The 16,981-nt window shown below is 49.4% G+C and overlaps 1 long non-coding RNA gene across 1 annotated transcript; it reads right to left on the reverse strand.

Annotated features, from left to right (window-relative positions):
• Nucleotides 1–454: 454 nt before the first annotated feature.
• LOC112915996 (uncharacterized) lies at nt 455–2,706 on the reverse strand. The gene is made up of 3 exons (XR_003234228.2): nt 2,427–2,706; nt 2,111–2,218; nt 455–1,211 (listed from the first exon to the last, which is right to left on the reverse strand). It is a non-coding gene; the product is annotated as an uncharacterized lncRNA (long non-coding RNA).
• Nucleotides 2,707–16,981: the final 14,275 nt, after the last annotated feature.

Consider the following 16,981-nt stretch of genomic DNA (forward strand, 5'->3'; position numbering starts at 1 on the left):
TTCTAAACACTTTATATTCATTATGTCCCTTAATCTTTGAAACAATCCTCATAGGATTGAGGTAGGCATCACTCGAATCCCCATTTTACAGAAGAGAAAACCAAGAATTAGTTAAGCAGCTTGTTCAAAGCTGTACAACTGAAAAGTGGAGGAGCAGAGGTTTGAACCCATATCTGCCTGACTTCCCAGCCCTTGGCTCTTAACCCCTGTGGATGACAAAGGCACACCGGGACTCCGCCTCAGGCAAGGAGGGATCAGAAGAGGTCTGCAGCCACAAGATGCACTCCGGTTTTACAACGGGTGACAGGCACTGAGGGGGGCACTTGACGGGATGAGCACTGGGTGTTATTCTGTATGTTGGTAAATTGAACACCAATAAAAAATAAATTTATTATAAAAAAAAAAGATACCATTAAAAAAAAAAAAAAGCAAGTTATGTTCCTGCCGTGTCTCTTTTCCAGGAGTTCCGAGATGGTGAGATCATATTGGGGCGGAGTGGGGGGGTAGGAGGGATGGTCTGCGTGTTGAGAAACCTAAGTGGAACCCAGTACCACCAACTGGCATGTGTGGCTTTGGACAAGCTGCTTAACATATCAGAGCCTCAGATTCCCTCCCCTGCAAAACTAGGGCTGGTGCTAACTTCCTCGGGTGGGAGGATTAAGTGAAGTCTCTTATATAAAGTGCCTGGGACACCTCCTGCACAAACGCGAGTATCCCTTTCCACCTAGAACCCTCCCCACTCCTAAATTCCCCACCACAGAGTCCATAAGGAACCTGCCTTTTCAGTTAAATTCCTGGAGTGAGCATTTAAAGAGAGGCTTAAGCTCGGTTTTATTATCCAATGCAGATAACTTTTTTTTTGATGTGTATCAATCATTTTCATTCGTAAGGTGGGTGGATTTTATATATCTATAGCTAGCTGCTGAGAGAAAAATCTTTAAAGCTTCAAGATGGGATTTTAAAACATCTTTATAGATGAAAAAAAAAGCCAAAGTTTAACCTTCAAGGAAAATAAAAGAGAACATGAAGTCTATACTTGAACACACACAATACAAAAAAAAAAAAAAAGACCGGGTTTGAGATTGCAGATGTATGACCTTGACGTCCATTGTTCGGGCAGCAGAAAGGATTACCTTCACCTGTGTCGTAGAGGAGGCAGCGCCGTGCACCATATGATCGCTCCAGATCTGTCCTCACCCACGACGCCTGCCCTGGAGCCCAAAACCCCGTTATCAGAGATGCCTCGTCCATTCATACCATTTCTCTCCCGTCTACTCTGCTTCACTCGTTCATTCACATGAGGGTCTCTCTCCAACTGATCACCATGGGCCAGGCACTGGGTTAGCTGCCCCGAGGGCAGAAATTACTGGAGCCCCATTACCCGCTTTACAGACAGGGCCAGACAGGCATGCAAACCCCACTAACAACACAGAGGAAGTTCCATGCTGTAAAGTAACTACAGTGGGAGTCACACGCTAGTGAGAGCCATGAGAATGGAGGAAGGAGGGGATCCCTGGGTGGCTCAGTGGATTAGCGCCGCCTTCAGCCCAAGGCTTGATCCTGGAGACCTGGGATCGAGTCCCGCGTGGGACTCCCTGCATGGAGCCTGCTTCTCCCTCTGCCTGTGTCTCTGCCTCTCTCTCTCTCTCTCTCTCTCTCTCTCAATCTGTGTGTGTGTGTGTGTCTCCCATGAATAAATAAATAAAATCTTAAGAAAAAACAAAAAGAATGGAGGAAGGAACATAGATGAACCCACAAGCGATGTGTTGTTGTGCTCTATGAGCAAGCACGGAATCAGAAACACTTGCATTGCCTGGGGGTGTTACAGGAGGCTGGGGGTGGGGTGGAGGGGATGAGGGGGGTGGTCTCTGAGCTGCCTGTAATAGACCTGAAGAATGGGGCACCTGGGTGCCTCAGCGGGGGAGCGTCTGCCTTTGGCCCAGGTCGTGACCCCGGGAGCTGGGATTGAGTCCCACACCAGGCTCCTTGCAGGGAGCCTGCTTCTCCCTCTGCCTGTGTCTCTGCCTCTCTCTCTCTCTCTCTCTCTCTTTCATGAATAAATAAAATCTAAAATTAAAAATAAGACCAGAAGAAGAAACTATCGTGGAACCTTCACCGCCAGTAACAGATGAATTACACGAGAGGAATAATTCAGGTCATTCTAATTGCCCCCTCCTATGTTTGCTTCCATAATTTCTGATCATTCGCCAGATCGAGGCTGTAAAGGTAAAAGCACACAGGTTAGGGGTGTTGCATAAAAGGTGCAGAATGGGAGCACCCTGAGCATCCTCTGCTCCAAGCCCCTCTACAGAGGCCCAGAGATTTGCCCACGCAGCGCGTGAAGACTTAGATCTGGGGTTGCCCTAATCCTCGCATTCCCTCCCCTTGAAGGGGCTTCTCAGAGTATATGAGGAGCCTTCACGTACCTGGGAGAGCAGGTGCTCACGGCCCCATTTTACAGAGGAGAACACAGAGGCCGAACACAGGACAGGAAGCCACTCGCCCGAAGTCGCTGGTGGAAGTTGCAGGGAAGAGCATCCCTGGCTGGGAGCCGGGCCTGCGCCAGGCTGCGGGCTGCGCTTTCTGCGGTGCGGTGCTGCCGCCTAGAGGCACGAGCTGGGAGCAGGGCAGGGTGGGGGGTGCCCCCGGGGTGGGCAGGCCGGCCCCCCCCAACCAGGAGGGCCCGGCGGGGAGGCGACCCTCCCCTCCCCTCCCCTCCCCTAAGCACTCCCCTAAACCGCCCTGCACGTCCCACGGGCCACCCCGCGAGCTACGCCACCCAACGCGGCCAGGCTAAAGCTGAGGCTGCAAACAGGTGCACCTGCCTTAGAGGATCCTGTCCCAGCGGCCTCCGGAGGAGCTCGGGGAGCGGGGAGCAAGGAAGGCACATCCCTGGGAGGCAGTTGGCAGCCACCTGTGGGCTTCCGCGGTGCACCTGTGACTCGTGCAGGGCGCAGGCCAGGTGGTGTCTGCACAGGTACAAGGGGGCCGGGATGCAGCTGATCGTCTGCCCCACCCCAGTCATTATTGGCCATTTTTGTGTGTGACACTAGACATCGTGAGTCTGACTGTCGTCGGTAGCGATCATTCTTTTGAATAATGCATTGTCGCAGAGCAGGTGGCGGCATCCAAGGGACCCGACTGCAGGCCAATAGCGCTGCCTCGTGGCCAAGCGAGAGGCGACAGCTTCCTCTCCCAGAGCTCGGGCGTCTGGACCAGTGGGGAGATGCACCCGGATGGACCCACGGAAGGGAACTCCAGGGACAGTAGAAAATGAGTGGGAGATATCAGTGAGGGAGACAGAACATGAGAGGCTCCTAACTCTGGGAAACGAACAAGGGGTGGTGGAAAGGGAGGTGGGCAGGGGGTTGGGGTGACGGGGTGACGGGCACTGAGAGGGGGCACTGGATGAGAGATGAGCACTGGGTGTTATGCTATATGTTGGCAAATCGAACTCCAATAAAAAAAATAAATATAAAATAAAATAAAATAAAATAAAATAAAATAAAATTAAATTAAATTAAATTAAATTAAATTAAATTAAATTAAAAAATGAATTCCAGAGACAGGCCCACGGCTAGCCAGACCCACCTACCAACTCCGCTGATGCCTCGTAGTCCTGCTCCGCGCCAGACACCAAGGCACTCCTCCTAGAATCGATGATGAACAGGACCTGTGGCCCCTGCCCCGCGGGGAGGGGAGAGGTGACCCGAAGGACCCAGCGGGATCTGATGGCGATGGAAAGACGGGGACCAGGGCGTCCGAGGACTCAACAGTCCATAACCAGGCCAACGAGTCTCAGCGAGGTTGCCCCCTTCCTGCCACATGCTCAAAAGTCTTTCCTCTCCCCGGCAAATCTGAAGAATGAATTATATCCATCAGGAGAATCCTTCATGGAGACAGTTTTGTCTAAAGCAGTTGTTCTTAGCTCTTCTTGAAGTCACATAGCCTCGGAGTCTGGTGAAGTCTGCAGGTTCACCCTCCCAGAAAATATGCCCACGTCCTATGCAGCAACACAGGGCATAGCGTGTCAGCCGGGAGCTTCTCACACCCGCTGATGCTCCTGCAAGTCCCCCCCCCCAGAGAGCCCCTGGTCCGCAGGGTCATTCCCTCCTGATGACCTGGAAATCTCTGTCTTAGCACAAAAAGATAACCCTTCCTATTTCAGGTAACTATATTACTGACTTCAAGATGGGTGTAGCTCATCAAGGAAATCTGAGAAATCACCAAGCAGCCACAATGCACCCAAGGAAGCTCCTTTACAAGTTGGCAAGGGATGCAGCAGGGTAACCGCTACCCCTTCCTCTGACGGCCCAGATACCACAGATGTTCAGGGCCCAGGCTTGAGGTCCACATACCGGCTTCACCCTCAGAACAATCCCTCAGCCTCTCTGGGTTCTCACCTGCCAAGTGCAAGAAACGATGACAAGTCCCTGTCGTGACTCTAGTTAGAATTAATGCAAATCAGAGTGCCTGACCCATACTAAGAGCTCAAACACTGGCTTTTATTGTCAACATTATAATTAGGATGAATTAATTCTTTAATCCATCCAGCAACAATTTACCCATTTCCCACTGTTTACCCGACGATAGATATAAAGTACCAGAGACGCAGATTTGGCCAGATGCCTGGCCATGGAGCCAGACTCTGGGTCCCAAAGTTTGGTCCAAGGACACATAGCAAAGGTACCCCCCAGGAGCTTGTTAGAAATGCCAGATCCCAGGGCCCTGCCCAGACCTACTGAATCAGAATCTGCATTTCAACAAGATCCCCAGGCAATTTCCAGACATTTTAATGTTTGAGAAGTCCTGCTGCAGATCTGGAAGAGAGAGAGAGAAAGAGAGAGAGAGGATGGTTTTTGAACAGTTGCCTGGCTTTGTGGTCGAAGTAGAATCAGAACCAGCCTGAAGCAAATTGTCATTGTTCTTTGTAATGCAAAGCGTCCCTAGAAGAAGGATGTCAGAGCACTGCTGTGACCTCACAAAAGTTGTCCCTCCAAATGCCCCTCCTCTGCAGACAGGCTGGGAGAAAAGGTGTACATGGGCACAGAAACAACGAGGCCTCCTAAGGGAAAGGAACTAGAAATGCCCACGCCTTTCCTTTGGAGATTCAATGTCACTGGAACTTCTCTGATAAACTGAGGTGGTTGCAGAGGGATCTCCAGGTAGGAAAGTCCACCCGGGGAGCTGCAGGAGGGCACGGCATGCAGGAATGTTGGGGCAATGGGGTTCAACCCCAAGGGAGAACACTCTCAGGGAACTCTCAGGGGAACTCAGAGCTGGAGAGACTGAGCCATCTAACATCAGAAAATCACTGTGTCCCTGCCCACAGGGATCTGAATCCACGGAGGGGTCCTTGCAGAAGTGGGCAAAGATGTGCCAGCCTGTGTGGGACCCATTGCCAGCAGTGCCTGTAGACATGTAGCCAAATGCCGTGGTGCCCACAATGGATGAATCCGATTCTCCAATTCCCCTTCCGCTTGACATTTATGTGCAGGGCAGGTTCCGTGGGAATTCATAAGCTCCTAGAGTTTCAACGGCCCCGTCTCTGCCCTGAAGAGCCTGTGGTCTAGTGGAGGGCGAGCATGTAAACACAGAAGTGAATCCTCATAAACAGGGGTCATTCTCCCCACTTCCCAGGAAGGACACTACAGCTTGGAAGAAGGTAAAGTGCTCGAAGAAGATCACAGACAGCTTAGGTGGCAAAGCCAAGAGTCACGCCCAAAGCTAACCCCAAAATCTGTTCTCTGCTCTCAAAACACCCGCCCAGCACACCTCTCCTCTGCTGAGAAGAATAGCCACACAAGTCACACTGGGTTTGTTTTGGGTTTTTTGTTTTTTTAAGTACAAATTCAGGACGAACAAGACAACATTCTCCAGGGACACACAGGAGGAAACCTAATTTGACACTGAGCCATCAGGGAGACCTCCCCACTCTTTGAACCAGGCTTGGAAGAAGGTGGGTGCCCAGGGAAGGTGGAGCAGCCCATACAAAGGCATGGGCCTTGGGTACAGGGCAACTCGGTCTCACTGAAGCTTGAGAGCAAAGCAAGTCGGAGGCTACAGGAACTGATGGAGGCCGGATCTCTGAGGACCTAGAAGGCCCTCCCAAGAACCTGAAATTAGCTGGGGAAGCACTAGAAAGCCACAGCAGCTTTGGAGAAGGAACTGAGCTTTAATCTGTTTTCAGATCCCCTGGGGTCCCCAGCAAGGATGGTTTGAGGAAGGAGATCCAGTGAGAGCATATCCCCAAAGCCTGACCCAGGCCTTATTTTGGAGGGAAAATGCAAGCCTAGCCTCGCTAGAGAACAAAGAAAAGACAGGGAAATAAATACGCCTCCTAGGTCCCCCCCAGACACACCTGGGCAGGTTTGAAGCCAGATGAAGAGGAGCAGTGGGAAGAGAAGGGAAATCTCTGGGGGCGCGGGCGGCTTTTCACTGGCACGCAGCGTGCAGCTCTCTTCTTACTTTGTGTCCACCCTGCAGCCTCAAGGGAAAATACCTTAAAACCCAACCAATGCTTGGCAAGATCTGAGCACAGCCAGAGCCCAGTTAGCACAGGGGGCTGGAGAGTGAGCAGTGAACATCAGGCACGCAGGTGTGATGTCCCAGGAACACCGGGGCCCGGACACCGAGGCTCAGTGAGCTTCCCTGTCCCTCCAGAGCAGTGGGCCTGCGTTGTCTCACATCACATATTCCTGCGGGGCATTAACCTGTCTGTGGGACTCTAATGAGGAAGGGAAACTGCAAGCTCCAGCCTGGCTTCCCCGGGTCTCTGCCCTGGGTGCCTTAGTCCAGACAAGTCTAATCTGTACCCGATCACTGTGACTACAACCTCTTGTCTGAGTCCTCCCAGTGAATTGTCAAACCTGAAGGTGGCCCGGGGGTCCCCCAACACACCCACTGTGTCCTCTCAAGACCCTGCTGTAGCAGGGACGCCTGGGTGGCTGGGAGGTTGAGCGTCTGCCTTCGTCTCAGGCCGTGATCCTGGGGTCCTGGGATCGAGTCCTGCATCAAGCTCCCCATAGGGAGCCTGCTTCTCCCTCTGCCTGTGTCTCTGCCTCTCTCTGTGTGTCTCTCATGAATAAATAAATAAAATCGTAAAAAAGAAAAAAAAGAAAAAGACACTGCTGTAGCAAATAGCAGCAAGCACACAGGTGCATCCCGACAGCTCCTTGCCTCGGTTGTTCCATGTAACCGTTTCCTGTGTGGGCACCTCTTTGTCCACACCAGATGGGGCATATTTGAGGACTTAGCCATTCTAGTGCGTGTCCAAACCTGGAAGATGCATGGTAACCCCTCTTCCTTGTATCGACCCCTCACGAATGGGAGACTGCAGCCAGCGGGTGGGCTACTGGGTGAGCTACTCTCATCTCTTGGGCAGAAAATTCTGAAATGCACCTTGCACGGTTCTTCCGAGGGTCCTCAGTGGTGAGACCGAGCTCAACTGCCCACAGCACTAACCGCTCAATCCCTTGCCTGCTTTGGCTTCTCCTCCTTCCCCATTTTAGTCTTCTGAGCAATCCGCTCCGGCCCTGTAGGATCACTTTCCTAAACAGACTCCATGTACACAAGCCCACGCTCAGGATTTGCATCTGGAAGGAACCCGGGCTCAGGCCAAGGAAGCTTTCAGACGATGATGGCCTCGTGCTCCTGAGTCTCTGTGGCATCTTCGGCAGCGAGATCTTCTGGGGTAAATGCCATCGTTCAAAGGCCTGATTATTGCTAGAGATTCATACGGCAGGTTGAAAGCCCAGCCTCTGCCTCTGTCTCCCCAGTGTGGTCAGTCTGCAGGCGACCACGCAGAGACATGTCCAGGGAGAAGATGCATAAGAAGGGAAATGCACGCACGTTCCTTCCTCCCCTCTGCACAGGCAGGGCCGCCAGCGCTGGGCCTTCTCTGCATCGTCAGCCGGGTATAACCCTCAGCCTGTGCTCCTGTAAATCCAGCCCCGTCATAAATACAGCAGCAGCCACACAATTAGCCCCTCTCGCCAGAGAGAGAGCGCTACCCAGTGTAATGCTGTGCACTTGTGAAACCTTGATGGGTAGCAGTGATAGAGGATGTCATTTTATCTTGCCAAAATGCAGAATGTGAATCTGATCAAACCTCTAGATCTAGTTACCACTTTATAGGAAATAGGGAGGATAGAGGAATATGTTAGGACACAATCCATCAAATCTAGAACATGGGGAAAAAAAATCTGGGAGATAAATGACCTGGTTTCTTTGATAAGAAACTGATGAGAAGAAGAGCCGAAAAAGGAGAGGCAGGAATCATCCAAGATTAAATGAAGCTTAGAAACATGTCAAACAAATGTGATATGTGCACTTACTCAAACAAAAGCAATTGTAAAAAGATTTCCTTGTACTCAATTGGGGAAATTTGAAAACTCTCTATATATTTGAGGATATTAAGGAATTATTTTTAATTTTTAGCAGCGATGATAGTATCATGGTTATATATTTTTTTCTAAGAGTTTCTCTGTTCTACTGAAGCATTTGCAGATGAAATAATTTTATGTCTGGTATTTGCTTTAAAATATCCCAGCATGGGGTGAAAAAAACAAAGGGGGGACAGATAAATGAGACCCACACGATTGTGATCATTGTTGCAGCTGATTGGTGGGTGCCTGGGAGCTCATTAAGCCTCTCTCTCTCTACTCTCCTGCAGATTTGGAAGTTTTCCTTATTACAAAAAAGGAAGGAGGGGAGGAAGAAAGGTGGGAAGGAAGGAGAGAAAGAAAGACAGAGAGAAGCTATTGTTTCAAAGCTATGAGATGTGGTTGCTGTTTCTCTAAAGATGGCACCTGGAGCGCACTTTTGCTGGGAAGAATGACAAGGATGGTGGTGATGATGATGATGATGATGATGATGATGATGATGATGTTGATGATGTCTGCAATGAGGTAGGACAAGCATCCTTGTCTGGGATGGACAGAGAAGGAGCCACAGTGATTCACCGAGTTCTGTCACCAGCTGCCCTCGGTATTCGTGGCGCTGCCTCTGTGCAGGTTCTGTCTCCGTCCAGGGCTGGGCCCCCTGTCCCGGACGTGGTTGTGTGGGAGGGCGTGCATGTTCCTTGTCTAAGCCCATCCTCATGGGAGACGGAGCAGAAGCGATGATGGCAGGAAGGGCTGGCCAGAAGGGATTTCTAGGAGGAGAGGCTTCCCCGAGCCCTCATCACCTCTCTGCCCATGGGGTCTGGGCGTGCAGTAGAACTTCCTGGTTGGTAAGTGAGAGGGAAATACTGGATATCCATAGTTCAGCCCCCTCCTTCCTTCTTCTTGGGAGTGAGGTGCCCCAGCGAACGGGCCCAAGAACTTGAACCAAACTATAAGGACACAGAGAACCCCTACAAGATTTTAAGCAAAGAGGTGTTTATCTTCCATTTACCTCTTACCTTCTGCCCTTTGCATCTTCTGCTCCTCTTGCCCAGAATGCTCATCCTCTCACTCTCCACCTCTTCTCTTGATTGGCTTCCTCTCATTCTTTAGGACCCAGCTTAGCTAACACATCCTCCAGGAAGACTTCTCTGACTGCTCCAGCACTTCAAACCTACCTGTGTCCCAAGTCCATGTTCAGTTGTCTCCACGCTAGACTGCAGGTCCTCGGGGACAGGGACCACCTGCCCTGTTCATCCTTGATTGCCTTGAGTCCCTAGCTCCCCACCACATGATAGTACCAACTTGATCATTCTAACAGGAATTATTGAATTACTGAATTGAATTATTGAATGACTTTGAAATGTGACTGTGTGTGTGTGTGTGTGTGTGTGTGTGTGTGTAGCTGGAATCAAAGGTCCTCTGTCAAGAAGGATGGACAGAAGATGATAAGACGGGAGAGGACCAAACATGGCTCAGAGATAGGGCCAGCCAGTCTTCCCTGGGATTGACAGGGGGGTCCTTCTCTTAGGAGGTCCAAAGCTGCTTTGCATATCACCTCTTGCTACATCCCTTAGGATTCCCTTATGTTCCTCAAGCCAGTTCGCCTTCACTCCAATCCCTTGTTACAATGAAGGCTTCTTTATATCCTACTTGCCCTGTTCATATGCACTGGGTTCTATTCTCTCCTGACTGTGTCCTGACTGATACAGTTTATCAACAACATGATAAACCTCCTCTTTGCTTAAATTATTTTCTTTCTTTTTTTCTTCAATTTGCCTATACATCCATTGATTTAGTTATACTTGCTGTGACCATGGTGGTAGGAAAAAAAAATAGATAGACATCATGCCCAGAGACCTAGAAAAGTGCTCTAGATAAGTGTTTCCAAATATCGGTGTCATATGAATGAGCTGGGATTCTTTTATATTTACACATACATATTTGGGGGGGAAATATTTGACATAACATGATACTAGTTTCAGGTATACAACATAACAATTCAGTATTTGTATATATCGCAAAATGCTCAATGCAATAAGTCTAATTAACATGCATCACCACAGATAGTTAACATTTTTTCCCTGTGATGAGACCTTTTAAGATCTTCTCTTTTGGGTCATCTCGGTGGCTTGGTGGTTGAGTGTCTGCCTTTGGCTCAGGTCGTGATCCCAGGGTCCTGGGATCAAGTCCCGCATCAGGCTCCTTGCAGGGAGCCTACTTCTCCCTCTGCCTGTGTCTCTGCCTCTCTCTCTTTCTCTCTCTCTCTCTCTCTCTCATGAATAAATAAATAAAATCTTAAGAAAGACAAAGATCTCTCTTCACAACTTTCAGGTATACAAGACAGTATGATGAAGTACAGTCACCAAGCTATAAGTTACATCCATGACGTATTATCTTCTCATTGAAAGTCTGTACCTTTTGACAACCTTCACCCATTTTGCCCATCCCCATCAACTTTTTTTCTGTTCCTTGCCATTGAGATCTAAACCCACCCACATGAAGAAATCACTGAAAGGGCTTTGGTATTGTGGAGCCCTGGACACCACAAGAGCTCAGGGGATGATTCTTAACTCTTCCAGAGAAGACGGTACCTAAGCTGGACTTCAAAGGGCCCACTGCTCACCTTTATCCCTGCCTACAACATAAGCTCAAGGCCATGGAGGCAGAGCTGCGAGGATGACTGCTCCAGAAAACATTCCCAGAACTCACAATAAGAAGTTCCTGCCCATTCTGAACCTCCCATGAACCCTCCCAGACCCTGGGCCCTTCAGAACTTGCATCACAGCCATGAAAGACTTGACAGAGAGGGCAGGGACTGCAAGTGTGTACCAGAATTCCTTACTCTTCCCCCAGGCATAGAAACAAAGTGCACTGCCAACCTTCCTTGAAATTAGAAATGTCCTTATGATGAGCTTCGAGCAGGAGAAACGGGAGCAAATGAGTCCACCCACCACTTGGGAGTTGACCCACTGTGATGTCATCCTGACTCCCTTTCCCCATCTGCCACCCAAGAAACTTTAGGATTTCTCTATTAGACCATCTGCGTCATCTACCTTAATCATCTACCTTTATTTCTAGATGTATTTCTAAGCTATGAGATACTCAAGAGCCTGTTCTGTGTCTTAATCATCACTGGATACCCAACCCCTGACTGCAACGTGTACTCAGTAAACGTTCTTCTGGTATTTCCCCCAATATCTGCTTTATTCTTGGTCTTTCAAAATTTAAGTGAAATTAGTTTGAACCCCATATTTATGGCAATTTTTCCAAGGATTTGGGAGAAGAGGTGAGGCAGCAAAGTAGAAAAGAGTAGCTTTTATTTCCTCCTGTTTTAAATCCTCTTGCCCTAGATGCTCCCCCTAGAGCCCTCTCTCTTGATTTGTACAAAGAAAGTTACTTGCATAACTATGTGTGTTTCTTGCAGAATATTTGAGTGTCTGAGGAGAGAAGAAAGAAATAGTTGCATCCGCACAATGGAGGTAAATTAACTGTTCCTAAAAATTACTTAGGAGGATGACATCGTGAGGATGGTGGAGCAAGGACCTCCAAACATCCACTCCTCCACAGAAGCAATGAGGACACCAGCAAAATGGTCAAAATCAACTTTTTTTCAGAACTCTAGAAATAACCAAAGGCTCACAACAATCTGGGAAGCCTGTGTTTAAGAGAAATGGCTGAATCTCAGTGTGTAAAAAGGGAGCCATGTGGCATTTTAACTTAACTTGCATTCCCGTCCTCTCTCTCCAGCTCCATGGCAGGTTTGAACACCAACAGCCCTAACTCACAGTGAAAACCAGTGGCCTGTATGCTGCTGGAAGGACCGAGAAGGATTGAAGCTCCTTCAAAGCCCTAGTTCTCTGAGAATTGTAACTATTCATTTGCAGGGCTTGTTATTTATTTTATTTTATTTTTTTTTAGCCTGACTCAAGAGTTTCCCAGTGGGAAGAAACGTTTCCTGGGTCACTTGTGGGAAACATTCAGTGGCAACTGTTCGATATGATGGCTGCCTGAGCCGGTGACAAGAGCTGGGGAAAAGAGCAGGCTAACCAAATACCTTAAAAGGAAAGCAGGGGGATGGGATGCTCATAAATGACTGAAAAGTTCTGACATTAAAAAAAAAAGGTTCTGACATACCCCTGGAGACCTAGAGGACTCCTCACATGTCCTAGAGGACCCAAGGTGCTCACCTCTGTCTGACCTTGAGTTTTTATGCAAGAAGGAAGTGAAGGCTAATGTAGAGTTGTCTCCTGTGCAAATGGGCATTGCAGGTGTGCCCCAGCACACACAGGGAGCCCTTTGGCATCACCTGGGAAACTCACTGGTCCCAAGCATTTCAGGAAATAACTGTCCAATGAGTAGCTGACAATTAAGCCAACCAACCAGAGGGTTTGGTGGCCACAAAGACAAAGATCAGAAGATCATCACAGCAGCCAGGCATGGCTGTTAGCAGCAGGCCAGCTCCCAGTACCAGGGACAGCATTTCTCTTTCCCATCTTCTAATGGCCAGTCTGTGTTCACTGAACCCCAAATGTCTCAAAATGTGTTTTTACAGCCCATTCAAATCGGATGCAAGGTCCACAGATTACACATCCCTGCAGTGTTCTAATCTGTAATGGTTCTTCCCTCCTCTTTCTTCCCCGAACTGAGCTGGGCTAATTGCTCCTCATGCCATCTGGCCCTGTTCTAGGACTTTACAGGCATTATCAGATTTAATCTTCACCAAGAAGCTGATAAGACAGTCTTTCTATCATCATATTCCCATAAAAAGGGGAATTCCCGTATTGCCCTTTCCAGGCAGTAGCAAAGCAGCCTGGGTCCCAGGCTGCAGCTTAACCACACACAGCCTACACAGTAACCCAGCTAACACTCCCATACCTTGTCCGAGAAGTCCTATCATCTCCACGGAACAGGTGAATACATTGAGTGCAGAAAGATAACGCGCTTTGGTCTATGAAGCACTTGATACCTGCTAGCTGGCTCTGCATCAGCAACAGTAGCATCCGCTCCACCTCATCCCAGCATCTGCTTCTGGGAAAAGCAGCAGCAAAAGGAAAGCTCAGCAAAAGGAAACGCCTCAGGACAGACATGTGTGTGCCCTTTAGTGTGAGCTGTGCCTCACCCACTCCTTTCGACGGCACCAGGGGCCACCTCCGGGTTTTTCTAACTAATGTCCTCCCCCTCTGTTAAACACAAATGGGAACCACTCTGATTCTCTGCCTTCTGGAGACCCGTTCTGTGTCTGAGAAGAAGGGAAATACCCACAGACACCTTGAATGCAAGGCAGGTGTCGAAAAGCCCAGCATATAGTAAGTAGTTTCTCAATAAATCAGTGAAAGATGACTGGAGAGTAAAAACTGAGTAGGCAAAAATTATTTGCGGATGGAAACACAAGCATGGAAAAGATAATGTTTGCCAGGTCTGCCCTGGTAGGTGCGCAAAGGGAGGCACAACAAACAAGTTTGTTTCCAAGAAAACAGAGCGAAGAATAGAACCTTGTTGTTTGATCAAGACCCGCGGCCATGTGGTTCCACGTGGAGCCAGCAGAGGGCAGTGCAACACGTGTTGGTATTTAGGGGAAGGAAGTTGGCTTTGGTTTTGGTTTTGGTTTTTTCCTCCACCAGGTTCAGTTGTCAGCAAAGTCTCTTAAGTTTCTGGCTTCTGGGGACAGTGGCTAGTTCTGGGCATTCCTAGCGCGCCTGCACATGAAAGGGCCTTGGCTGTAATGTGAGGCCGTAACGTATTTTGGAGGGATTACTGTTTTCCACATTTGCCCTCATCGCCCTCCCTTGCACCCCTGCTCCTGCGAAGAGGGCCCCAACACCCAGGTTGAGCGGTACCCACTCCTAACCCTTTTATCCCCCCATCAGACAAGCTCCTATTCGTTTTCCAGGACAACCTCTCTAGGACCCCCCCTCCCCGTCCCCCAACCAGACAAACAGTGGTTCCATTCATGTGAATTACATTGGAATGTAATTATTTGTGTTATTTTCATTACGAATTCTTAACAGTCAGAAAAGGACTTTTATTTTCTAACTTCTCAGGCCCATCTCGTAAAAAAAGCAGAAGACAAATCTGCGTGTGTCTTGTCCCCATGGGAGAAGCTGACGCTCACATCCCTGCTGACCAGCACTGGCCAGTGGTTTCCTTGTAGCCCAGGAGCACGCGACTGCCTCAAGGTGGGAATGTGTGCTGGGCTACTTCGTATACTCGGTGCCCCTCAGAGTGCTTGGCACAAGGTCATTGCCCCTAAAAACATTTGCTGGATGAAGATCAAGTGAATAAATGAAGTAGCTCTTCTGATTCCATGACCAGGGCCCCAGCTCAGGCTTTGCTATCTGGCCTTTGAGCCTTACACATGTTAGGACCACTAACACCGCAGCAAAGGGGCTGGTGTGTCCCTTCCCCGCCTACCACCCTCACGTTTCCTAATGCACCTAAAGAGGGTCCTAACTCCCCACATGTCCCCCACAGGTCCTCTCTCATCTCCTACCACACTTCCACCCACAGTGCTCCATTCACTACTATGTCCACACACCCGTCCTGCCTTCCATGGGGCACTGGCACACACAAGTGCCTCTTGCTGGGATGCCCTTCCTTCTGATCATCCTCCAGCTGGTTCCTTTTTATGTTTTTATTTTTGTCTTAACGATTATCTTTATTTATTCATGAGAGACACAGAGAGAGGCAGAGACATAGGCAGAGGGAGAAGCAGGCTCCCTGCAGGAAGCCCGATGCGGGACTCGATCCCAGGACCCGGGGATCATGACCTGAGCCAAAGGTAGACACTCAACCATTGAGCCACCCAGGTGCCCCATGGTTCCTTTTAAATATTCAGATCTCAGCTTCAAAATGACTTCTCTGAGAGGCCTTACCTATCCAACTCAAAACCAGATGCCTATCACTGTTGTTCACATGAGCCAGTTTTAATGGTCTGTATAGCATTCATTTGCATTTTTATGTGCTAATTTAAATATCATCTGATGCCCTTGCTAGACAGCAAGATCTAGAAGATGGGGTGTCTCCCCAGTGCCCGGCACAGAACCCAGCCCAGAGTAGGCCCATGTGTGCTGAGCATCTTCTCCTGCGAGGGAGACCACGGTTAACCCCGGACCAGAGCCTTTGCTCCCCAACCTGCACCCTACTCCAGAGCCTGCCTGCCTTCAGCCACGATGAGGTGAGTCACCGAGAAGGAGGAAGGCCAGGGTTCAGAAGAAGTGAGGCCAGGGGCAAGAGCACAAGGCTGATTAAAACGAGGATCTGGGATTTAAGAGCCAGAAAATGCACCATTTAAAGCTCTACGTTCTCCAAAGGAGAGCCCTTGATGGGATGAGCATTGGGTATTATACTATATGTTGGCAAATTGAATTTAAACAAAATATTTTAAAAAGAAATAAATAAAGCTCTGAGTTCTCCGTATTTCCCAAGGTGAGCCAGAGACAGAAACAAACCAGCAGTAAAGAGCCTAGGCCTGGGATGGATTTGAGGGCGTGGATTTGAATCCGAGGTCCTCCACTTAGTAGAGAAGGCCTTGGGCAAGTTACTTCACCACCCAGGCCTCAGTGTCCTCTTCTGTAAAATGGAGATGATAGTCATAATATCTCTATCACTAGGTTTGGGGGAACTTAAATCACTCCATGCTTTTTAGGTGCTGGCATATAGTACACACCCCACGCGTGTTAGCTGTTATTATGAACTTGCTCTGTTGTATCAAGAGGGCTATTTTTGTGCATGTCTCCCTTCCAGCAGAGCTGTCAGCTTTGAGAAGGCAGGCATGGTGACTTGTCCCCTCTTCCCCGGGGCCCGCTACCTCCCACAGTGGGTGGCACAGCCCGTGATGATCAACGGGAGTCTCTCTCATCCCAGCTGAAGACCAAGAAATCTTGGTTTCACCTGAAGGGCCTGTGAGGCCCCTTCAGCAGATTCCACTTGGACATGCCTCTGGTTACCCTCCTTTGAATTTACTTACCTTTAACAAACCGTTTCCAAGATCCCCCGTTTCCCAAAAGAGGCCGCTTCCCAAGAGTGGGCTGGACCCATGCGGTAGGAGACACAGCTCTGCAAAAAAAAATTAAAATAGATGCTTTCCTTTCAGCTTATTTCTGCTTCCCCCACTGCCTTACCAACAGCATCCTTGCATCCCGAGGCCCCATGGAGAAGCTCAGCGAGGAGAACATAATGCATGGCCCGCACAACTGCCAATATTGCAGCCGATTTCCAAGGAAAATTGCCTCTATCCATCAGAGCGGCCCTGAGCCAGATGCGCATTAGTGAGGAAGACCCCGCGCCAGCCTCTCCCGAGGGGCTTCTCAGAGGCGGTGGGAAGAAAACCCATCGCTGCAACAAAATAAAATGAGCGAAACAAGGAAGTAAAAGAAAAACCACCTCAAATCAATAGACACCCCCCACACCCCACATGCAGGCACCCTTCGCCACCTTCCCTGAACCCCGGGCCGGACGGCATCTCCGAATCCAGACACAGTTTTCCGACCAGCTCCCCCCACCCCCGGGCGGGCAGTGGGAGCCGTGCACCGGATCAGGGCTTGGAGGGCTGGGGCCCACAGCTGCGTGGGTGGCTGTCCCCAGGGCCAGCCAGG

The sequence above is a fragment of the Vulpes vulpes genome, chromosome 13, assembly GCF_048418805.1.
Source record: "Vulpes vulpes isolate BD-2025 chromosome 13, VulVul3, whole genome shotgun sequence".
Classification (NCBI taxonomy): Eukaryota; Metazoa; Chordata; class Mammalia; order Carnivora; family Canidae; genus Vulpes; species Vulpes vulpes.